Raw genomic sequence first — 22530 nt, 5'->3', positions numbered from 1 at the left:
CTCAGATAAAAACTGAATGATTCTGAACACTCCCAAGTCCCAACTTCGGCAGACAAGTTTCAAATTCTCGCTGATGTTCCTAGCCACAAGCAAACTAGCTAGCTGGGGAGGGGTTTTGTCTAGAAGGGATACCGCTTTTATCAAAATATACTTTTCGTAGCAGGTTTAGGAGAACTTACGCAGCAGGTTAGGAGAATTAACGTATCAGGTTAGGATAATTAGGTTAAGGTTAGGAAAAGGGTGAGGTTTAGCTAAAATCCCCCCCAAAAATGTACTTTTGATGTCAATTTGACAAAAGCTGTATTTACCTAGACATTACCCTGGGGAGGGCTGAACTGAATACGTTCGTCCACTCAACTCTCGCTGTGCGACTTCCGTCATAAATTTTGGGCACCAGGCTTGTCCGTATAGCCTCTCCCTTGCGGAAACAAGCAAGGTGTTGTAGCGAACAAGTCTTTGGTTGCCTAGGCAACGCCTCCCACAATCCAGCAGCAGAAGAATACATTGAAATAGAATGAATAGAATGGCTTGGAACCTCTACCCCTGGCAATTTGACTGGTAAACTCATGGGTACACTCGCAATGGCTGTCTGGTGTTGTGATGCAATCTTTCCAGGGTAATGTAGAATGTTCATTTAAATTATGCTAAATGATGCAGCTCATGCAATGCAATGTATTTTTTGTAATGTCAGTTGAGTTGAATGATACAATCACAGCCCATATTGATGGGTACACTTTTACTTCCTGCTTTGCTCCTATGGGTACACTTGCAATGGCTGCCAGTCCACCCATCCTGCCATCATTGACTTGAATGGGGACACCCGTTCCATTAAGTCTATTTCTATGGCAGCGGAGGAGAGGAGAAAATGTATGGAGAAAAAAATTTATTGGTACAGTTATTACGGAAACCGCTGCCATTTGGATGGCTAATTACCGTTATCCAAAATTCCATGACCGTCACAGCCCTATTGACTTCCAATGCCAAGCTTGAAAAACAAAAATGCAGAGGCCTTCATTACGAATTCTTATAGTTTATTAATCTATACGGGTGACCAGAAAATGTATCAATCCGCACACCCCTATAATGCCTCACATTGGTCAAGTTAGTTTTGCATGGCCCGGGTGGGATGAGTTTGCTAATCTTTGACCATTCCATTGGTCCTTAAGTTAAATGTCTACCCACTCGGGGCACCAGGCCATGCAAAACGAACTCCACCATTGGTTCACACAATGGGAGCGCCCTTGTGTTCATTCACATTAAAATACATTAATATTTCAACCTTCTGAGCTCATCCCCCCCCAATACTAAAGTTTGGTAGCTGTCTAAACAAGCAAGACGGTGGGTGCTAAACCGTCAAAGCTGAGATGTATTTTTCCTTTAATTGAAGTCAAAGTTTGTTCAATGAATTAGCATGGACATTCTGTACCTAAGTACATTTCGGTAAGAGTTCACACGTTCTAAAGAGGAAATCAACATAAATGGTCATGCTTTAACATGGTCAATGACGGTAACCGCGTTGACCGCTCACTCCCGCCCGGATCAACCGCAATGCCAACCACCTGTTAATCACAATGACCAAAGGTGGTCAAAATAAGGAGCCAAACCAAAAGTACGAAATTATGAAAAGAATACATTATAAACAAATAAGAAAATTCAAGGCTCAGATGAAGAGTTCAGAGTTCATTAGTGGTGGTGGTGATGGTATTGTTCTGGCGTATACTATAGTGTCAGTTCTGAGAGTATTCCTTGGTTGAGAGTTTAGTGACGATGCGCTCCAACTGGAAGTTACCCATCTCTTAGTACTGCGGGGCGATTTTCACCAGCCTTGGAAAGGAGACAAGTAAACATATTAGTCATGATGTGTCTGCAATTTTGTGTGTGTGTGTGTGTGTGAGAGAGAGAGAGAAGGCTTTCTCACCCACGTTCGCACACAGAGACTGGCGCAGACACTTCATCCGACACATAAATGTGCATGGACACACAGACAGAAGAACAAAGACATAAAGAGACAAACACCCACGTAATCCAACAATGCGCACACTCAGTCACACACACATACACACTCAGTCACACACACACACGCTCAGTCACACACACACACACACTCAGTCACACACACACACACACACACACACTCAGTCACACACACACACACACACACTCAGTCACACACACCTACACACTCAGTCACACACACACACACACACACACACACATCCACACACACACACACACACACACACACACTCAGTCACACACACACATACACACTCAGTCACACACACACACACACACACACACACTCAGTCACACACACACACACACACACACACACACACCTCAGTCACACACACACACACACACTCAGTCACACACACACACACACACACACACTCAGTCACACACACACACACTGTCACACACACACACCCACACACATTCAGTCACACACACACACACACACTCAGTCACACACACACACACACACACTCAGTCACACACACATACACACTCAGTCACACACACACTCAGTCACACACACACACACACACTCAGTCACACACACACACACACACACACACACACTCAGTCACACACACACACTCAGTCACACACACACACTCAGTCTCACACACACTCAGTCTCACACACACTCAGTCTCACACACACACTCAGTCTCACACACACACACTCAGTCTCACACACACACACACACTCAGTCTCACACACACACACACACACTCAGTCTCACACACACTCAGTCTCACACACTCAGTCTCACACACACACAAGGAGCACGCTGACTGCTTGTTCACACACGTGTACACACATTCTCACAGGTCTAGAGGAATATCGGAGCAGGCGGGTTGACTGCAGGCAAGCACATAGAGACACACACATAGCAGAATCTAGGAGACTACTGACTATAGGCATGCACACACACACACTAGACAAGATGGATCTAGGGCTAGGTAGACAGTAAGCTGCTGACAGCTTACCAAATCTAATTTTATTGGTCGCGTACACATTTTATAGAAAGGTGCAGCGAAATGCTTATGTTTTTAGCTCCAACAGTGCAGTATACCTAACAATGCAAAACAATACACAAACACTTTTTTTTAAATATTCATGATTTATAAATACCACTCTGGTTTGATGTCGGTGCAGGTGTGGATGTAGTTCTTGGTGGTCAGCACAAACTCATTGTACATCACCCACTCCGGCTTGTGGTCCAGCACAGTGGAGGGGTGCAGCTGGGCCACCTGGTTGTCCTTCACCGTCAGGTAGTGGCCCATACGCTCCAAATGGGCTACCTGGTAGACACACAGACAGATAGGAATAAGTAGGCTAGATATTAGCTACACAGGGCACATAGGCACACTAACTACAGTACATTTTCAAGATCACTTCCACAGACATTTATTATCAAACACATACAGTACAGTACATCATAAAGTCCATATCCGCACAGAAATGCATTTTCAACACGTTTTTTTGACCGAGCGTTCCTGCTCTGTAGGTTTGTTTTCTAGCCTGAAGCAATGCAACAATTGAACAGTTATTAATATGTAGGATCCTTGCTGCCAAATGTCACTATTATGGTTAAACTACACTGACCTCATGGACTGTAGTACCTACCTTAATGTACAATGAACACAATCAATTCCACAGAAAAGGGTGGAAAGCGGCAGCTCTAGGCATAGGCGATTTAAACTTCAGCGGAATTCGTCAAGTTTTTAAGAGGGCATTGAGTTTTTTTTGTTTCCTTTCGTGGTACTTTAATATGCAGATGACGGCTGTTGCGATTAACCAGGGCAATCAGTCTCAATAAAGACCTCGCCGAACAAAGACGTGCATTCTAACGCCCCTAAACTGCAACATGAGCTACAAATTTGTCTTTGTGATAAAGGTTAATGTTGACAAATATTTAAATATTAATGTCGTAATTCAACTTGTCAGGTCGCATGTTTTCAGGTTCCCTCCGGAAATGGACTTTCAACAAAATGTCATTTATTTTCCCTGAGTGGGCAGCAAATTGACTTGATTTCTTATTATGTGTTTAACTGGTAATGCCTGTGTGTATACCTAGGGCAGGCTATCCATTACAATAAGTATCTTGACGTGTTGTGTTACAACGACTGATATGGATTTATTTTAAGGCCGATACCGAATTTCTTTGGGGAGGTCAAGGAGGCCGATGTCTGATATTTTATGCCGATATTCAATATCATTAGATTAGAACATTGTGATGACAACATTTTCCAGAGATTAATACATTTTGAAATAAAACGAATGTGACTGTTTTTACTAATCTAACTGCATATCAACATAATGGTATTCATTTTATTTGAATGGTAAATATCTATTGATAAACTGGGTAAATCAAGAAGTACAGTGCATTCGTAAAGTATTCAGACCCCTTGACTTTGTCCACATTTTGTTACATTACAGCTTATTTTACAATTGATGAAATAGTTTTTTCCCCCTCATCTATCTACACACAATACCCCATAATGACAAAGCAAAAACAGGTTTATAGAATTTTTTGAAATATTTCATTTACATAAGTATTCAGACCCTGTACTCAGTACTTTGTTGAAGCACCTTTGGCAGTGATTAGAGCATTGAGTCTTCTTGGGTATGGTGCTACAAGCTTGGCACACCTGTATTTGGAGAGTTTCTCCCATTCTTCTCTGCAGATCCGCTCAATCTCTGTCAGGTTGGATGGGGATCGTTGCTGCACAGCTATTTTCAGGTCTCTCCAGAGATGTTCGATCGTGTTGAAGTCCGGGCTCTGGCTGGGCCACTCAAAGCATTCAGAGACTTGTTTCCGAAGCCACTCCTGTGTTGTCTTGGCTGTGTGCTTAGGGTCGTTGTCCTGTTGGAAGGTGAACCTTCACCCCAGTCTGAGGTCCTGAGCGCTCTGGAACAGGTTTTCATCAAGGATCTCTCTGTACTTTGCTCCGTTCTCCCAGTCCCTGCCGCTGAAAAACATCCCCACAGCATGATGCTACCACCACAATGCTTCACCGTAGGGATGGTGCCAGGTTTCTTCCAGACATGACGCTTGGCATTCAGGCCAAAGAGTTCAATCTTGGTTTCATCAGACCAGGGAATCTAGTTTCTCATGGTCTGCTCCAGACTAAGACTGGAGCAGACCACTCTCAAGACACTCCTCTCTCACACGCAACAGTGTGTCAAGAAAGAGAAATACCAGTCATTTAACCCAGTTAACGTTTTGGCAGCCAATCAGCATACTTTGCGTTATGGTTTATATATAACAAATAAAGTTTTAGGGTAGCGAAGTGAGGTTACATTCAGTCACAGAAAGCTATTGTAACCTATTTAACTTACTTCATACTGGATGCAGATACATACAAATGGTATCCATGAGTTCATCTGACTCTGGGGAAATAGATAAAGGGCTTTATTGCTTCCCACAGTTGTGTCAAGTTGGCTGGATGTCCTTTGTGTGGTGGACCATTTTTGATACACACAGGAAACTGTTGAGCGTGAAAAACCCAGCAGCATTGCAGTTCTTGACAAACTCAAACCGGTGTGCCTGGCACCTACTACCATAACCCATTCAAAGGCACTTAAATATTTTGTCTTGCCCATTCACCCTCTGAATGGTACACATACACAATCCATGTCTCAATTGTTTTAAGGCTTAAAAATCATTCTTTAATCTGTCCTCTCCTCCATCATTGAAGTGGATTGAAATAGTGACATCAACAAGGGATCATAGCTTTCACCTGGATTCACTTGGTCATTCTGTCATGGAAAGAGCATGTTTTGTACACTCGGTGTATATTGAAGTCAGTGGTACAGCGGCTTGCGAAAGTTCACACCACCCTTGGCATTTTTCCTATTTTGTTGCCTTCCAACCTGGAATTAAAATTGATTTTTTTGGGGTTTGTATCATTCGATTTACACAACATGCCTACCACTTTGAAGATGCAAAATATTTTTTGGGGTGAAACAAACAAGAAATAAGACAACAAAAAGTGTGCATAACTATTCACCCCCCCAAAGTCAATACTTTGTAGAGCCACCTTTTGCAGCAATTACAGCTGCAAGTCTCTTGGGGTATGTCTATAAGCTAGCCACTGGGATTTTTTGCCCATTCTTCAAGGCAAAACTGCTCCAGGTTCTTCAAGTTGGATGGGTTCCGCTGGTGTACAGCAATCTTTAAGTCATACCACAGATTCTCAATTGGATTGAGGTCTGGGCTTTGACTAGGCCATTCCAAGACATTTAAATGTTTCCCCTTAAACCACTCGAGTGTTGCTTTAGCAGTATGCTTAGGGTCATTGTCCTGCTGGAAGGTGAACCTCTGTCCCAGTCTCAAATCTCTGGAAGACTGAAACAGGTTTCCCTCAAGAATTTCCCTGTATTTAGCGCCATCCATCATTCCTTCAATTCTGACCAGTTTCCCAGTCCCTGCCGATGAAAAACATCCCCACAGCATGATGCTGCCACCACCATGCTTCATTGTGGGGATGGTGTTCTCGGGGTGATGAGAGGTGTTGGGTTTGCGCCAGACATAGTATTTTTCTTGATGGCCAAAAAACTCAATTTTAGTCTCATCTGACCAGAGTACCTTCTTCCATATGTTTGGGGTGTCTCCCACATACCTTTTGGCGAACACCAAATGTGATTGCTTATTTTCTTCTTTAAGCAATGGCTTTTTTCTGGCCACTCTTCCGTAAAGCCCAGCTCTATGGAGTGTACGGCTTAAAGTGGTCCTATGGACAGATACTCCAATCTCCGCTGTGGAGCTTTGCAGCTCCTTCAGGGTTATCTTTGGTCTCTTTGTTGCCCCTCTGATTAATGCCTCCTTGCCTGGTCCGTGAGTTTTGGTGGGAGGCCCTCTCTTTGCAGGTTTGTTGTGGTGCCATATTCTTTCAATTTTTTAAATAATGGATTTAATGGTGCTCCGTGGGATGTTCAAAGTTTTGGATATTTTTTTATAACCCAACCCTGATCTGTACTTCCCCACAACTTTGTCCCTGACCTGTTTGGAGAGCTCCTTGGTGCCGCTTGCTTGGTGGTGCCCCTTGCTTAGTGGTGTTGCAGACTCTGGGGCCTTTTAGTACAGGTGTATATATACTGAGATCATGTGACACTTAGATTGCACACAGGTGGACTTTATTTAACTAATTATGTGACTTCTGAAGGTAATTGGTTGCACCAGATCTTATTTAGGGGCTTCATAGCAAAGGGGTGATTACATATGCACATGCATATTTTCCGTTATTAATTTTTTTGAATTATTTGAAACAAGTAATTTTTTTCATTTCACTTCACCAATTTGGACTATTTTGTGTATGTCCATTACATGAAATCCAAATAAAAATCAATTTAAATTACAGGTTGGAATGCAACAAAATAGGAGATTTTTTGTTGTTGAAAAAAAGATATTTTTTTGAAAAAACAAAAATATTTTTGCAAGGCATTGTACCTTGCTATTTTCCAATTTCAAAACATTGACTAGGTGTAGCTGACTAATCTACATACTCCACTCTGGTCTGTGATGTTTTGGGAACATGTACAAGGGACTTGCCAACTGCCTAAAGGTCAAAACCAAGTGCTGTGTTGTTGGGGGACAAGAGCATGACGACACATACTGAGACAGAACCCTCTGGGCCCTTTCTCTGTTTGGCCGGTGAGCACTGACCTGCATGAAGAATCTGGTGACCAGTGCTCTGTGAATGTTGATATAGTAGTCTATGCTGGTGAACTCTGTGCTCCAGCGGGGCAGGTTGAAGCGGTCCATGATCCGGGACAGCTGCTGGCGCACGTTGTCAGCGACCGGTAGTTCACAAAGTTGTCGTAGCACCACTGTGTCGACTCGTGGTCTGTGAGAGGCGAGAGATTTATGTTAGGTGACATTAAGGTTGGTTTATCAGAGACAGATTTAGTCTAGTCCTGGGTTTCAAAGCATGCTCAATGGACATTTAGTGAAGGACACGTACTCTGTTTGAAGGCGTGGTAGACGTTGAGGATGAGAGGAAGGGCATGGAAAGGGTCTGCAACCCCCCAAAAAGTATATTTACTCAAACTGGTTGGCAAAAGGGCATCTATGAAGCTAGCATGCATCTGACTCAAACTCTTTAAGCAGTGGTGCAGAAAGAGACCAAAGGCAAAGTGTCCTCCACCACTCGATCTGGGCCTGAGCACTTAAGAGAGGGAAAACCGTGGTCTTGCACCCAAGCGGAAAAGCACTCGTACATCAAAAGGCTGCATCAAACACCTCTCGCCCTACCACAACTTGCTCGGAGCTGCCTCACGTCAAAACATGCTCCATCGTGGACTTAACCGATGAAAGTTGAGTGTTTATCGAACCCCTGCACTTGGTTGCCTGGGCGATGCAAGGCCTAGTTTCCACTGCTGACTCGGTAGTGAACTCAGCGGAAAACCAGGTTCCCTGACACACCCGTTATAAATGTGTGGCATGTCCAAACAGCTAGCTAGTTAAATTTCCTTTCCCCCCGTTCAAAAGTATCGGATTAATCTCAATGAGGAGCATTCTGCTTTGGCAAGCCTAAAGTGCAATTACTGCCAGAGCACATTGGTGCTGCTCAGACTAGACTATAAACTCATTAATTTACTGTAGACACACATTTTTCCTGCCTGACAAATATTAACTGACTGACACTGCCAGCTCCTTTCACTAGCCCTCTTTTTTTCTACTTCACTGTGCCGAGTGGGGTCATGGGCAAACCTTCATGCCGTCTCCCATCTCCATGCAGGGAGCAAAGACTAGTCTACGTTTGTAGTAGGCAGATCTAAAGCACCATTTGAGATTATATTTGCTATCAGCCGCAGTCAAATCACATTCATCAACATCGTTATTGAGATTACACCTCATTTACACAGCTCTTGTTGGAGCTTATTGTAGTCTATCAGTGCTAGAGAGATGGCATTGCTACACTGACAAAGAGGCATGGTTTTACATTCTTTCCCGGACAAATATATGTTTTTCAATGAAACATCTGGTGTGAAATGGACCAGCTCTAGACACCATACAAACAAATCTAGTGTCAACAAATGTTGTGTCTGCAAACCCGAGCACATCAAAGTCTTGGGTTTCAGGAGAAGTTCATGACTTAAACATATCATCTAATTATCTCCAAAAACTGTCTGGTCAAATAGACTAAACAAGAAAGGGGTCAAGGGTGAAGGGGAGCATCGTCTAAGGGAACTAAGGGAAAAATAAGTAGCAGGTGCAGTTCACTGAATCTATATTTTGTGGGGGATGGAGGGCGAATTTGCCATAAACATACAACTTTTCACAAGAAAACGTATCACCTACAATAGTGAAGGAGGCTTGTGATTGGCATACCGCACTTTCTCCCTGACTATTACCTGACAGCATGGCTGTGATGGACATGATCTTGTTGGAGCAGTTGAATAAATAAGGAATTGGAGAGAAAACAAAGGAAGAATAAGGGATGGCAGAAAGAAGTAAGGGAGAAAGAAAAGAACAGAAGGAAAGCACCTCTCTGTGTGTGATGGCCGTTACCCTGGACGGCAACTTTGTAACCATGGCAGGGAGGCTCATTTTTCATCCTCCGCTCCCCCGATTCAAAACAACTAATGCAATTACAGGGGAACCCTTAACTTAATGCATCAACACAAGGCTCCCAATGTTTGGTTAAAAGATTTTTCCCCAAGATGCAATTATTGACCTTTGGCTCGGGAGAATTGAAGCCTAATGATCAGTTGCATGTTAACTGAAAATTAGCTTCGGCTTCAGCTGAGGGCTGTGTTGTTCACTTTCATCTCTCTCAAATAAGGAAGAAAAAAGCCTTTTTCAAAATGCAAGGGGGTATATTCTTATGATGAACAAATATCGATTTGGGGCATCAAACCTACTTTTTATACAAACGTGAGAGCTAGCCACATCACTTCCCACTGGGCACAGATGTCAATTCAACGTCTATTCCACGTTGGTTCAACGTAATTTAAACAATGTTGATTCAACCAGTGTGTGTCCAGTGTGTTACTACACCAATGGCTTGTGGCTGACCCACTCCTTGTGGACGAAATCTGATTTTGCAGTAACATAATGAACAAGTGTGGAAATGCAATCTATTCATGGCTCACCTAATCAGAAATAAATATTGACCGCCTCAATACACGAGAATCAGATATATTAACCAAGGGCCAAATCAATGGGACTAAAGGCTAAAGGTACATTAAACTCACATTGGCTTTGAAATGTACTACTCTGCAAATGTCACGAAGCAAATGAATCCCACCCAGGGCTGGTCCTTCCTGTAAATCGCTACTGATTTCGCTTAGATTTTCCATATGGGTTCACGCCTCTGTGCTTACTGAGTGTGGAGCGAGGCAGGTCGACAGAGAAATAGACAGGCCGTTCGTGTGCTCCCTGGTTACAGGGTGGAAATAGAGTTTCTTAGTTAAGATTCAGGCCCAACTCGAATATAGCCTAACACAGACTAAAGGCCAATGGCTTTCATGCCTGGGTTCTTTGAAAACCCTTGATAATCCTAGCCCACTCCTAGGTATCACCCTGCCTGTACCGTTTCATGACATGCAGCCACAGAGGAGAGCAGCAGCTCAATGACAATGTTCCCACTTTGCCTTAATAACAGTAGCACAAACCCAAGTCACGATTTAATTATTTTAATGTGCCCAAATGTATGATAAATTAAAACAAATGGCTGATGGGAAGCATCCCCCACACCATAATATCATAATATAAACACAACATGTAAAGTGTTGGTCCCATGTTTCATGAGCTGAAATAAAAAATCCCAGAAATGTTCCATACGCACAAAAACTTCAAGGAAGCGTTTAATCTCTCAAGCCCTTTGATGAGCAGACGTTTAATTTGTGTGTGTGTTCCCATGTCTCTTAATGAAGCGAACACCCGGACAATCAAACAGGGCTACAGGCTAAGGAGAAAGGCATGTTCCAATCATGCCCCTCTACCTGGAGATCCAAATCCATGGCTCTCTTTAACCACATCCAGAGATTCACTTGGCTGAACCCACAACTCCGGCATAGCCATCCTGGGAGTGGTTCTTCTGCACTGCATGTCAAATTGACCTGTGTGCCAGCGAGATACAAAGCCTTTTCTTGGAGGAGAAGCTTTCTAGTCCAATCAGCTCGTGTTCCCAGGGCGCTAAGCAGCTAGTTAGACAGATCCAGCGCCTCCACTGACAGCGTGTAGAACTTCCATATATTCCATAATATCAACGCAACATGTAAAGTGTTGGTCCCATGTTTCATGAGCTGAAATAAAAAATCCCAGACATTTTCCATACGTTCAAAAAGCGTATTTCTCTCAGATTTTGTGCACATATTTGTTGACATCCCTGTTAGTGAGCATTTCTCTTTTGCCAAGATAATCCATCCACCTGACAGGTGTGGCATATCAAGAAGCTGATTTACACAGCATGATCATTACACAGGTGCACCTTGTGCTGGGGACCATAAAAGGCCACTTTAAAATGTGCAGTTTTGACAAACAACACAATGCCAGAGATGTCTCAAGTTTTAAGGGAGCGTGCAATTGGTATGCTGACTGCAGGAATGTCCACCAGAGCTGTTGCCAGAGAATTGAATGTTCATTTCTCTACCATAAGCTGCCTCCAACGTCGTTTTAGAGAATTTGGCAGTACGTCCAACTGGCCTCACAACCGCAGACCACGTGTAACCACGCCAGGACTATTTCTGTCTGTAATAAAGCCCTTTTGTGGGGAAAAGTCATTCTGATTGGCTGGGCCTGGCTGCAGAGTGGGTGGGTGGGCCTTCCAAGGCCCACCCATGGCTGCACCCCTGCCCAGTCATGTGAATATCCATAGATTAGGGCCTAATTAATTTATTTCAATTGACTGATTTGCTTATATGAACTGTAACTCAGTAAAATCTTTTAAATTGTTGCATGTTGTTTATATTTTTGTTCAGTATAGATGAATAAGGTAATAATTCCTTCCCCTCATTTCCAGTTAGACTAAATGAACAGGGCTTGAGTGGGCCGGCGGGGGACTAAAGCTTACGTGCTGGGAGACGTATAGCAGTGGGAGAGTGGGTGGCGGAGGAAGGGGGAGTAGGTCAGTCACGTTTCACCCGCAGAATATAAAGAGAAGGCAATAGCCAAGGTGATACCGGGGCTACTGATGTAACCAAGGTGATACCTGGGCTATTGATGTAACCAATTTCATTCTCAAAATGGCGTTTGTCGCCACGGATGGGGAGAGATGGGTTTAATCTCGGAGGGGAGATGAAAACTGTATTAAGGTGGAGAGAGAGGGGGAGTGTGTGTGGGCTTGAGGCTAGGTAGAGAGAGACCGAGGGAAGTGGGGTTCTCCTTGGGGAGAGTAAGAACACACACGGTGCATTGGCTCTAGGGCTGCTGGGAAGGAAGCCAGTGGCCTGGCTTGGTGTCTCTCGAGTGTGACATTGGGACGAGCCAAAGAGCCTCTCTGTGTTTTGTCCAGGCTCTAGCCCAGTACGAATGAACAGGGAGCGCTTGGAGAAGCGATAGCCCAAACACACCGACTCACCGGCCACAAACTACTCCTCCCAGCCACTACACCATGTACCCACAGAGCAGATAGAAACAGACTAGTTTTGACAGTGGAGTTTAACCACCTATTCTGACAAAAGAGCAAAGAACCACAAGGTCCAATGTGACCATTCTGCTAAATTATTTTTGACTCTACAACTACTCAGAATGTGATTTTTCACATTTTCATTTTCTCTTCAAAAAAGTGACATAGCTGACCCAGATTGGGTGTCATACATCAAACATCTACAATTGAACAAAAGGTTTTGTGGACTTCAGAGCAACAGTTTCTACCGGTCCATGTCTGTTCATTAGACCTTAACAGATTCTGTGATCAAAGTGAGACATATTCACCATGATGCTATTTATCAAAGCCCACAATTTACAACTTGGGGCCCTATTCAATCAATCTCCGTAACAGGGTTTCCAGGATGAGTCAAGAACATTCATCTTTTTTTCTGTGAAAATAATGGTTTGGCTTTGTGATTTACAGCAACTTTTAACATCACACTGTATACACACACACTGAGCAGCAATAATGTTAATTTAGCCTCGACTGAAATTGACTGGATAGGGCCCCTAGTATCACAAAAACAAGATGTATCCCTTTTGTCTAAATGCAATATAAGACCTCTTACCTGGTGGGTCCATGAAGTCAAAATGTACCAAATCGTTGGTACCTAGCTTCTTGAGCTGCAGCACAACCGAACCCAGGTTGGACCTAAAAATCTCAGGATACGTCTTGTCCTGTCACAGAGGAAGAGGAGGGGAAACCGGAGGGGAGGTGTTCAAATCAAAACGAATTAGTCAGGGTGCCGATATCTCGTACGTCAAAGTGAACAGAAAATGGAAGTCTGGGGTCGTTTTGAAGGGCTATTTAACTTGTTTTCAAATCCCTCTGCCAGGGATCACCAGTTGCCGGGATGTGAAAGAATTACCTTGTTAAAGTGGAGGACTGGGTCTTTCACCTGTTCATTTGTCACAGGGGGGGGTCTGTGTCACTGGCGCAGGTTATTAAAAAAAGCTGTGGGTGATTGGTGTGGAATCCAGCTCTCAGAGTGAAAAGGGCTGAATAAAGAAAAGGTGACTTTAGTTCTGGGTGGAAATACTGGATAACTGGGAATGGAGACCTTTCTAAGTACATACACTACCGGTCAAAGGTTTTAGAACACCTACTCATTCAAGGGATTTTCTTTATTTTTACTATTTTATACATTGTAGAATAATAGTGAAGACATCAACACTATGAAATAACACATATGGAATCATGTAGTAACCAAAAAAGTGTTAAACAAATCAAAATATATTTATTTCTGAGATTCTTCATGCCCTAAGCTTTGAAGAATCAATCAGTTATTAGACATCAATTCATCTGGGAACAATGTGATTATTCTAGCTGTGCCACAACTAACCTGCATCTCAGTCTTGTAGGCCTTCTCTGTGTAGAGGCGGAAGCACTTCCCTTGGCGTGTCCTCCCGGCGCGGCCCGCCCTCTGCTGGGCCGAGGCTTTGCTGATGGCCTTCACCAGGAGAGACTCCACTCTGATATGAGGATTATACACCTGGCAGGAACAGCAAGGCGGACAGGTGCAGCATAGACTGAATTCAAATCTCTCTTTCATATACAAACACAGGTAGGGTAGCAGAAATCTGGGAAAGTTCAATAAATTCCCTGGTTTAACAGAAATCCTGGTTGGAGGATTCCGGATTTCCTGCCTATTCTCTCCTGATTCCAGGAACATCCAACCGGGATATCGGGGAAAACCAGGGAATTAATTGAACATTCACAGATTTTTGCAACTCTAAACACAGGTTCACTAACATCTAGAAAAGAGATGCGGCATAAGGGGCATCAAAGTTACGACCAGCGTTTGTGTGCAGGTTACAGGGGGACACACAGAGGACGAGACACTAACACATAAGCACACACACACAAGCACAAACACACGTGCACACACACACACACACACACACGTGCACACATATATGCACCCGGCGGATTGTGTGTATCATCTCTGATTGAGCCACATGTATGACTTGGCTCCGTGCTGGAGAAATGTCAGCGGAATTAATAACAGGCTTTTCCATCTCTGCTGCTGTCAGGTGCAGCGCTGCTCTGTTTATCTGGGGATTTTCAGGCAACAGAGGCAGATGATCGGAGGAGATTAGGCTGGGGGGGCAGCATATCCGAGATCAATAACAAACACCACGCCGTCGATGGTCAGGGACGTCTCGGTGATGTCACTAGACACTACACTTCCGCAGCGAGCAAGCTGCAACATCTGAATTAATTAAGTCCTGCAGATACTGCTGTAGCCTATCGCAGACTCACTTTCTAATAGGATCCAACAGGAGAGTACCGTAACAGTTGCTGCAATCAAGTCGAATGAGGCGTCTGCAAACTGCGGCACGCTGCCTCGCTGCTGAGTGTCCCTTCCACAGGTATTAGCGCTGGCCTTTTTGGAGGGGGTGCCGCTGTCGGCTGGCAGCACGCTACCCGTCTCCACGAGATGTCATCCTCTCTCTTACAAAAAGCCCCTCCCACAGGTCTTCCAAATTACAACAAATAATTGATGTTATAGTTCCTTTTCCAGCAGGTGGCCTGAATTTAAAGTGCAGTCCTTTCAGAATCACTGTGTGCGTTCATCCTCCGAGATGATAGTTTGACAAGACTGGAGGAATTTGTTATAGAAAAAATGAAAGGAAATTCAATTCTGCTTCGCTTATGAGTAACAGTGCCTGTCGACTTCAACAAACAAAGCAAAACACGCAGATGATTCATGCGCCCCAAGGTGCAGGCGTCGTGTGGCAGCGCGCGAGCGCCCACCAAATTAAAATCCCTGACAATCAGAGGAGTGCTCCAAACCCACCTAGAAATAGGAGCTAAGTTGCATTAAAATTAATAAGCTTGGAGGAAATGAGTCACGGCAAATGAGGCTCTAAACTAGAGCAGGTGATAAGAGCAGAGGGTTTGTTTTCAACTGCCTCAAAGACAAGGAGGGGGTATTCGTTTCCCTACATCTTTTTCTATGGTTCCCCATTTCCAAGTATAATTTTGGAAACATTACAGCTGGGTTTCTTAAAAAATATTCTCCGGTACTTTTGTATGCCTTTTAGCCAGTAGTTCTGAAAGTAGCGCTCACGAGCCAAAAGTGGCCCATGTACTGCGTCACATAATGTGCAGGTGCGTGCATCTTTCTCTCTCTTTACTCCCCCCCCCGCTAGCTGTCACTCAAATGCAAGGGGCTAAAGCTCATTGGCTAGAACTCTAATTGCTAAGGGGCTAGCCCACATCGGGGGAAATGTAGGGAAAATGGCGCGGCACAGCTTTTAAAAAAACAGCCACTTTCAAACTAGAGATTTCGTGGATAATTTAGGTAATTCTGCTCATAGATTATGCATGTATGAGCTACACATTGACACATCCGGCCCAAAATGTGGGATGTTTTTTGTTGCCAAAGTACCGGAGCATGTCTTTAAGAGAAATTCACCAGAGGCAGCACATAGTAATACAGAACTTAGAAGAAGCTGAGGCGAGACGAGGAAGAAACAAAGCCTCAGCTATCAGAACGCTGCGTCAGTTGATCAAAGTACCATGGCCGGCTGCAATATACATTTTCTCTCAAATGTAATAGACAAATACTGCGTAAGGGATGGGAGAGAAAAAAACTGAAATTAAAAGCTGTTTGGGTTGTGGGAGCGAAGCGAGCCGGGAAGCTACTGTGGAGTCGCGCGTCTCCCAGTCCCATATCTTTTTCTATTACAATTATCCCCTGTAGCAAGGCTGTCTATGAGAAATGACAGCTGAATCAGAGCACCGAAATAAAATGAGTCATATCACCCTATGGGTCTCTGTCAGAGTTTACACAAACGGGGGAGGAGGAGGAGGGGGAAAGGAGGAAGGCAGATCTGCAGCTGCTCTCACGCGAGCCTTGATCGCCACTGGGGGGGTTCTCGTTATGTAACGGTGGAGCCTGATTGGCCCCAGAACCCATCGGACTATGTTGTGCATCATGGCACTGTCGGACAGTCTGAAACCTGCTGTAGTGGGAACTTCCACTCCCACTCCAATGTCTCAGCATAATGTATGGGGGTGTTAATAAAACTGCCTCATTGCATATTCCATTCACTGTCCCTTCCTTACATATAGAAATGCAAGACCAGTTCAACTGCAAGCACAAGAAAAATGCAAATAATGAAAGGTAGCTACTTGTATTACATCTGCAAAAGCATTGAACAAACACACTTCCTTGCAATGAAGGATAGGCGTGAGAAACATTTGCCAAAGGAAAAAAAAAAAGAGTATCCCATTTCTCTAACAAAAGTGATCACAAAAGTGAGCATTTGGGAAAAATCTGCATTTCGGTAATGCTTTCACATCTCTTGATCAAACACTTGCCGGTGCAAAAACACTTCTCTGTGAGTCGTCATCCATCCATACATGTCCAGAACCGATTCTGAGCACCGGCGTAGCTTTGTTTCTTTTGGCTGTTTAAAGCTGTGAGCCTCAAAGGCTTTTTAAAATCCTACCTTTTAAGCGTGGATTTCTCTCCAGCCAAAAAATACCTGACTGTTTAGTTATTAATGCCTTGGGAGTTTTATTTCTGCTCAGCCCTTGGCCTTGTGTAATTCTGCCGTCAGATGTAAAACCATTCTGTTTTGTATTCATGCTGAGGAGTGAGGCAGCAGTCAAAGACGGCCCATTTCAAACCTGTCAGAAGGCAGCCTGCCCAAGCCAACGGTCGCTTTGATTATAGGGCCGGGACGACACCAGTATCGCCATATTTTTTCCATGGCAAAAATGAAAACACGAAGCAGACCAAACTCTTTGGTCCTTTGAAAACCTGCTGTATGTAAATTATTGTGTGCTATAGCTTGGAAAATAAATAAATGTGACTCTGTTTTCCTAAAGAAGTTAAATCAACTTTGTGTTTTGCATCCTTGCCACAATACTAACGAGTACCACGGTACTCAGTGGCGATTTTAGCATGTAAATCTTGGTGGGGCAAAATAAAATACAAATTGGGGGATGCATGCCAGCAAAGCCACAACACAACACAAAACAATACATTAATTGCACTATAACGGTGACAAACGGTGCCCACAAACTGTTAGGTCCTACATAAAGCTGTCCCAACAGCAGAGTCCCAACAGCAGTCCAAACACCTTACCACTGCTACACCTGGCTATCAGCGGAGCCTTGTCTGGCAGCGAAACAGTTCATTCAGCTTCATTTACTGCCTTAAAAAAAAAACATAGCTGATATGGCTGACTTGCTTGAACAAATGTGGTTTCTACTGATAATTGAGATGTACAAACTTTTGCATAAGGGAAAGACAAGCTGATAAGAGGCAATACATAATTTCGATTAAGACATTAATGAGCGAGCTAGGACGAACGTAGTCAATATAACTATTTGTTCAGCACTTTTGAAACGTACAGCGACAGAATTCAGAACATGGGCTGTTCTTACAGTGTTCTCCCTGTACACCAAGTCAGAACCGTTGGATAAATAAAGGGGGCATATAAGCAGACAATGAAAGCTCTTAAAATATTCAATGATTACATTTCTCTAAAACAGGTTATAGGCTACAGGTGCACCACCAAGTCAGAACAGTAGGCGAAATTAAGAGGGGAAAATATACAAAATTATTAGGGTGAGGCACATGGGCTACTAACAGCTTACTACACAACATACACTTAGTATTACTTTCTGAGCTACAGTATACATATCTCCCTGGCATATTACATCAGAACTCTGAAAAAAACAAGGTTGAATCATGAAGACGTCAGTGACCTTCTGGTCGTAGCTCTAGAAAGAGGCCCGAGTTCCCGACTTACAATTCCGAGTTTGATGACCGTTCAAAACATATTTTCCTGAGTTCCCAGTTGTCTTGAACTCACTGAAGTCAGATTTCCCAGTTCTGAGTTAACAGTTGTTTTGAGTGTGGCAGAAATCATGCTGGATTGACAGCATGGCCAACGTTGAATGTTTATCATTTTAAGCTTGGAAAAGAGACCCTTAAACCGAGAATTGGGACCACACACCCACTCCACTGAATAGCAGGCTAGTGATTGATTTGCAATGCTTACAGTTAGCTACTGATTCCTTCCAAACCACTCATTGTTGAATTAGCGATTTCCAACTTGTTGTGTAATGTTTATGTCCAATGGACGATGAGCACCGATAAGTTTTATCTATAATTTATCTTCATTATTTCTCTTCATATGACAAGGATTAAAAAGGATTTGCCAGTAGATTGTTGACTTGATTCATGATGACTGCTAGCTAAGATTTTGAAAGTATGATGTTGACATGATCAGTCCAATCAAAGCTACTATAGATACAGTGGGGGGAAAAAGTATTTAGTCAACCACCAATTGTGCAAGTTCTCCCACTTAAAAAGATGAGAGAGGCCTGTAATTTTCATCATAGGTACATGTCAACTATGACAGACAAAATGAGAAAAAAAATCCAGAAAATCACATTGTAGGATTTTTAATGAATTTATTTGCAAATTATGGTGGAAAATAAGTATTTGGTCAATAACAAAAGTTTCTCAATACTTTGTTATATACCCTTTGTTGGCAATGACACAGGTCAAACGTTTTCTGTAAGTCTTCACAAGGTTTTCACACACTGTTGCTGGTATTTTGGCCCATTCCTCCATGCAGATCTCCTCTAGAGCAGTGATGTTTTGGGGCTGTCGCTGGGCAACAAGGACTTTCAACTCCCTCCAAAGATGTTCTATGGGGTTGAGATCTGGAGACTGGCTAGGCCACTCCAGGACCTTGAAATGCTTCTTACAAAGCCACTCCTTCGTTGCCCGGGCGGTGTGTTTGGGATCATTGTCATGCTGAAAGACCCAGCCACGTTTCATCTTCAATGCCCTTGCTGATGGAAGGAGGTTTTCACTCAAAATCTCACGAAACATGGCCCCATTCATTCTTTCCTTTACACGGATCAGTCGTCCTAGTCCCTTTGCAGAAAAACAGCCCCAAAGCATGATGTTTCCACCCCCATGCTTCACGGTAGGTATGGTGTTCTTTGGATGCAACTCAGCATTCTTTGTCCTCCAAACACGACGAGTTGAGTTTTTACCAAAAAGTTATATTTTGGTTTCATCTGACCATATGACATTCTCCCAATCCTCTTCTGGATCATCCAAATGCACTCTAGCAAACTTCAGACGGGCCTGGACATGTACTGGCTTAAGCAGGGGGACACGTCTGGCACTGCAGGATTTGAGTCCCTGGCGGCGTAGTGTGTTACTGATGGTAGGCTTTGTTACTTTGGTCCCAGCTCTCTGCAGGTCATTCACTAGGTCCCCCCGTGTGGTTCTGGGATTTTTGCTCACCGTTCTTGTGATCATTTTGACCCCACGGGGTGAGATCTTGCGTGGAGCCCCAGATCGAGGGAGATTATCAGTGGTCTTGTATGTCTTCCATTTCCTAATAATTGCTCCCACAGTTGATTTCTTCAAACCAAGCTGCTTACCTATTGCAGATTCAGTCTTCCCAGCCTGGTTCAGGTCTACAATTTTGTTTCTGGTGTCCTTTGACAGCTCTTTGGTCTTGGCCATAGTGGAGTTTGGAGTGTGACTGTTTGAGGTTGTGGACAGGTGTCTTTTATACTGACAACAAGTTCAAACAGGTGCCATTAATACAGGTAACGAGTGGAGGACAGAGGAGCCTCTTAAAGAATAAGTTACAGGTCTGTGAGAGGCAGAAATCTTGCTTGTTTGTAGGTGACCAAATACTTATTTTCCACCATAATTTGCAAATAAATTCATTAAAAATCCTACAATATGATTTTCTGGATTTTTTTTTCTCAATTTGTCTGTCATAGTTGACGTGTACCTATGATGAAAATTACAGGCCTCTCTCATCTTTTTAAGTGGGAGAACTTGCACAATTGGTGGCTGACTAAATACTTTTTTCCCCCACTGTATAACGTGATTTGACGTCATTTTATATGTGGCCAATGACCTTGAGCCTTCTTGGATGGGCACTTCTTCTTGGATGGATGGGCTTCTAATGTAACTCTATGGCAGCACCCAAGGGCTTGAATTTTCGAGCTCTACCCTTAGACTTGGCAGTGACATAGTGTCCCCATGAGTGACAGAACACTAAGCCAATCACGGCGCAACTAGAGAACATTACCAACCCCTACGCTCCGTATTTTCCGCTGGCTGCCCCACCACCACAGAAAGCACTAAGCTAGGCTGAAACACCTGCATTTTGGAGCTGCCTCACTCAAGAAAGCAAAGAATGGAGGCTTTATTAACTCAATGATAAAAAAATAATAATAATTACATTGTTTGCAAAACTGATATGTAACACGTATTAATAGCAAAATAACATGCAAAACAGGCAACCCCAAAAAAAATAACGGTAACGTCCCTAATTTATTTGTTTACACCTCCCCCTCAGGAGGGATGTACATCTCGATCTGATTGAACACTAGAGGTGCATTGCAGGTGTCATCCCACAACATGTTTGAGTGGATCTCTTTGAACTAAGAGAATAAATCACCTATTAATACAAATGTAAACGCTGAAGACCAGAGCAACACTGGAATTAAACCAAAGCCAATTGCTTGGCAAAGTGTTCAAGACATTAAGAACGCTCAGCCACACTGTGTCCCGTAGGCCCCCCCGTGTAGCTCAGTTGGTAGAGCATGGCGCTTGCAACGCCAGGGTTGTGGGTTTAATTCCCACGGGGGGCCAGTATGAAAATGTATGCACTCACTAACTGTAAGTCGCTCCGGATAAAAGCGTCTGCTAAATGACTTAAATGTAAATGTGTGTAGAAATTGTATCTTCTTCGAGTCAATGACCCACACGACAAGCAATCTGGAACAAAGATGGCTAGCCTAGCACATACAGGCAGCTTGGGCCATCGCTCAGAAAATGTCTGCCAACATTTTCCCCAAGAGGAACGGTTGGCAAGGAGCAGCTCATGTCCTGTTCAAATGAAGCTGTGAAAGGTTCAAGGGGGTGAATCCTAGTAATGGGGGCAATATTATTTTTGGACCCAATATTATATCGATACTTTGACTCCAAGTAAAACATTTGTTTTTGCTAGGTAGCATTAGCTAGCGCTAGTCAGATGTACCTGTGCAAAAACTCAGGTATTTTTCATCCTATAGCTTGTTTTCCATCTTCTTGTTTTCAGCACTTTTATTTCCATGACTGATCAAAGCAAATTTTCTCATGCTCTCTCGTTTCTCTGCAGCAGACATAGTGATCAATGTTTGGAACATCAAATCGCAATAAAATCACAGTATCGAATCGTAATACATATAGAATCGCAATACATATCGTATCGGCACCTAAGTATCGTGATATTCTATCGTGAGGTCCCTGGCTTTATCTTTGCCAGGTCGCAGTTGTAAATGAGAACTTGTTCTCAACTGGCTTACCTGGTTAAATAAAGGTTTAAAAAAAGAAAAAAATGAAAATCCCATCCAATGACCTGTATGTCACGATTCAGTCAGTGCCCTAGCAGCTGCCACAGTAGCTAACCTGCCTCCTCACACTTCATAACCATATAGGAGGGCCTTTCATTGACTGCATTGATTCAGAATGTGTCTGGAGGCTGGGACCCATTACACAGATGAGCGCAGGCCCAGCTCCTTCCTGTCTGTCTGTCTGTTGGCTGTAAAGAGCATTCCAGACTTTTCATCAGCAATGTCATAAGAGCATCATCTCTGCACATTATTTCTGGGTTATTAACCGGCAGGGGGGCGAGCACTGTGGCTAACAGGGGCCATCTTTCACTCCAACACTCTGGGAGGAGCTGCCTGTTGACAAATAAAGACTTACCCTGATTGGTAGAAATGGAGGGCTCCTCTAATAATTTGGGCCCGGCCACATCAGCGGTACACTACTATGTTCAAGACCCTTGGCCAATTGAGCTTAGTGAGAGACCAGAATTTATGGTATTCATGAACCTGGCCATTGAGTGAAGGCAAGTCATATGGG

At 43.5% G+C, this 22530-nt stretch overlaps 1 pseudogene; it reads right to left on the bottom strand.

Annotated features, from left to right (window-relative positions):
• Nucleotides 1-1039: 1039 nt before the first annotated feature.
• The window catches only part of LOC121571026, a 33955-nt pseudogene continuing 12464 nt past the window's right edge, over nt 1040-22530 (bottom strand).

The sequence above is a fragment of the Coregonus clupeaformis genome, chromosome 8, assembly GCF_020615455.1.
Source record: "Coregonus clupeaformis isolate EN_2021a chromosome 8, ASM2061545v1, whole genome shotgun sequence".
NCBI classification, from domain to species: Eukaryota; Metazoa; Chordata; class Actinopteri; order Salmoniformes; family Salmonidae; genus Coregonus; species Coregonus clupeaformis.
Note: the sequence above shows the minus strand (reverse complement) of the source record. Positions and strands in the feature narration are given on the sequence as shown.